Here is a 3660-nt window from a genome sequence, read left to right on the forward strand (position 1 = left end):
AAATGGGATAAAAAATGCTTTAAGTTAAATGTGCTACAAAGACATCAAGGTTCTCCAAATTGAGCTCTACCTCTGTCTGTAAGCACAAGATACATTTGGTTTTCAGTGTGTCATCTGTCCATCAGCACCATTTTTATCACCATTTAAAAACATGGAGAACTATACAGCTATGGATGCTTATTTCCATCATGAATAAAAATATAAAAGTAATTGTCAGAATTCTTTTTAATTATGTTTTCCTGTAAATTATTTTTTTTTGGTTGTTTAAATAAAAGATAATTACGACTGGACTTCCTCCGAAAGTTTCAACCCTGCTGAAAAGTTCAGCTTAGATTAGCATGGTTGATCAGCATTGAATTGTATTCACCAGCAAAACTTAACTGATGAGGATGGTCAACAGAGGAAATTTGTGCTGGCTGAGCTATTTAAATGGATAATTCACTCTACAAATGAGAAATCTGGCATAATTTTTCTCCCTCATCCTGCTTAAACTGTATAACTGTATGGAACTCCAAAAAAAGATATTTTGAAATGTCTCAGCATTTGTCTCATAGAGTTTTTTTTGTGTGTGTGTGTGTGCTCTGCGGTAAGTCAGTACCTACGTTTCCACTGTCGGGCCAAAAGCACGTGTGCTAGTGCATGCCAGGGCCAGCTGCGTTTCCACTGTAACTTCTGGTGCTCAATCGTGCCTCATCGGTGCTTCCTTGGGGCCAACGGCCGGGCCAGCTGGGGCTAGAGGAGTGGTTATGAACAAAGGCAGAGTTTCTCTGCATCTGGAGAGCATCAGTGCTGTGGATCATTTCATGAAGCTTATTACGTAAACACCAGCATTAAAAACTTTTTCAAATAAGTTGAGCTCAAAACTCACTTTTAGTTGGCAGAGTGTGTTTGAAATAACTTGATCCGATGTGGATTATAATCACCACACAAGGCAGAAACACAGCATTAACTTTACCATAGTAAACATTAGGGGTGCTCCGATCATGATAGGCCGATCGTTAATGCGCATCTCGTCAGTAAAGCCGGTTCTCTAATCAGCGGTTAATTCCATCAGGTGCGTGATTTCACATAGAGCAGCTGTTACTACACAGAGCCGTTGTTAACTGAGAAGATGCGCCAAAAAACGCTGAAAATTAACGGGATTTGCGCATCTTCTCTATTAACAACGGCTCTGTGTAGTAACAGCTGCTCTATGTGAAATCACGCACCTGATGGAATTAACCGCTGATAAGAAAACCGGCTTTACTGACGAGATGCGCATAACGATCGGCCGATCGTGATAGGAGCACCCCTAGTAAACATGTAACATTTTATCTGTCATATGTCTCGGCTCGAGAGTAAAAATATAGAAATGATCATTCTTTCTAAATGTGATGTAGTATAACGTGACTACAAATAAACAGAAACAGACTCGACTGAATAAGCAGGCATGTTCAGCAAGCATGTTCATAACGCCTTATTTCTGTGTGACTAATTTTCAATCCTGATTAATTAATTGTGATCTATGTATTACTTATTATGGTAAAACATGGATTCTTTTGGATTTAAATATATTTAACAAAGCATGCAAACAAAGTCTTCTTTTATAGTGTTAGTTTTGTGATCACGCTAGTTCCAGTGACTTATTTCTTATTAGTTTTCCAATAACTTCTGTTTCTTGGTGAAATGATGGGGTTGTATGACGTTGTTCCTGAGAGGCATGTAAACCTGAGAGGGTTGGTTTTAGTGATGCGCTGCAAAGCTTCTGACCTGACGGTGGAAACACAGCACTATTTTTGCCTCAGTGCTACAGGTCTGAGGCTATTAGCCTTTCACGGCCTGATTATGGCAGTGGCACTGGGTTCATCAATGACAGAATTTAAACTTTTCAGGTGAACTACCCCTTTAAGAAGCCATGTGAGCATCCACAGCACAACATATGCTGGTCTTTTTAACGGGATAGTTTATGACCAACTGATCATCATTGAATTGAAGGAATTATTTCAGACCTTTCAATCACCAGTAACATACTTCAGATTCTGAGAGGGGCTTCTGGGGTCCTCCAGGCTACAGATGGTGCCATATGTGAGCTGCATGCATATAGAGGTGTGCTGTGTGCAAGCAGACTGTGGCGGTGCTAAGCTCTGTTGTCACATTCTGATGCCATCACTTTAAAAATGTCTCTTTAAGACAAAACTGAAATATTATGAAGATTGGATGTAAAGCCCTATAGCTATAACAAATTATACACTACATTTGTATTGCCTTTGACTCACTGATTATCACCTCAAATCCATGCTTTTGATAATTAATTATCAATCAATAAAATTAAGTCCCTGTAAAGATACTAAGAGTAAACCCAGAATGTAAAACATCCCATATTGGTCACTTATAAGGTTCCATTACATTAGGATTCCGCTTTAAAAATTGTTCATGACATATTGTTTGCTTAAGGAAAATAAATGAAGATTAATGTAGCAGTTATTGAGGCTGCCTTTTATCATTGTTAAAAGTGGATCTGCTTTTTCTGAAATACTATGATATTGACTGGGACTAGTTGCTACTGATCTTAAAGTCTTTTGGATCCTTGATTCAAACATTTGGCCCCTGGCGGCCCCCTTCATAAATGACAAATTTGTTAGGCTCTGGGAGAGTTATAAGACTGTGTATGGTCTAGACAAGCATCTTAAAAGCTGAAACATGAAAGGAATGTGTCTATTGTTACAGATGTGGATTTTTCCCAGCAAACAAATACATTTTAAATCAAAGTTTTTTCTAAGTAAAGTTCTTGGTTCTCTAGCGTTGAAAGTGTTGCATCAGACTGTGATTATTTCTTCCTCCTCGTGTGACTGCTGGCGGTGTTTGTGTTCATGCGTGTGGGGGGCTGTTTGAGTCCGGCACGCGCTCTGGTTTAGATTTGCCTCTGAAACTGTAAGGATGGCCAAAATCAGGGAACGCTCCATTTAAAGGGAGAGTTTAACTGAAAAAATAAAAAATTAAATTCTCATCATTTACTCACTGTTAAGTTGTTCCAAACCTATGATTTTCATTCTTTTTGTGGTGAACAACAAAATGTGCAAAGAAGCACAAAAAACTATTTTAATAATTTACTGAATTCTCTTTTCTATGCAGGTGAATAGATTTAAGTTTAATATTCAATAATTTAACAATAAATTTGCATATTCATAGTTCTCTGATGATGGTTAATGGTCACAAACATATGCAAACCTAACATTTAAAATCCTTACACTTTATTTTAGTGAAATACTAGTAAAATGCTGTACAGTTCTGTCCACAAACATTTAGGAAATTATGCAAATGTACATGAAGAGAACCTAGCACACACTGTGTTCCCACATTTTCATTTAACTTGAATCACATGCAATGATTGAGTTTGTGAGAAGCAGCATTTACTAATTATAATATTATATCACACTGTATCATTATTTAAAGGTGCTGTAGGGAACTTTGTAAAAAAATATTTTTTACATATTTGTTAAACCTGTCATTATGTCCTGACAGTAGAATATGAGACAGATAATCTGTGATAATCTTTATGCATACAGTATACATATACATAGCATTTTGGTGCTTGACAGTGAAAAGTCACACAGATCTTGGAATGACATAAGATATGACGCGAGTAAATGATGACAAGAGTGTTAATTTTTAGATGAACTG

This window comes from Carassius auratus, chromosome 9 (assembly GCF_003368295.1).
Source record: "Carassius auratus strain Wakin chromosome 9, ASM336829v1, whole genome shotgun sequence".
Classification (NCBI taxonomy): Eukaryota; Metazoa; Chordata; class Actinopteri; order Cypriniformes; family Cyprinidae; genus Carassius; species Carassius auratus.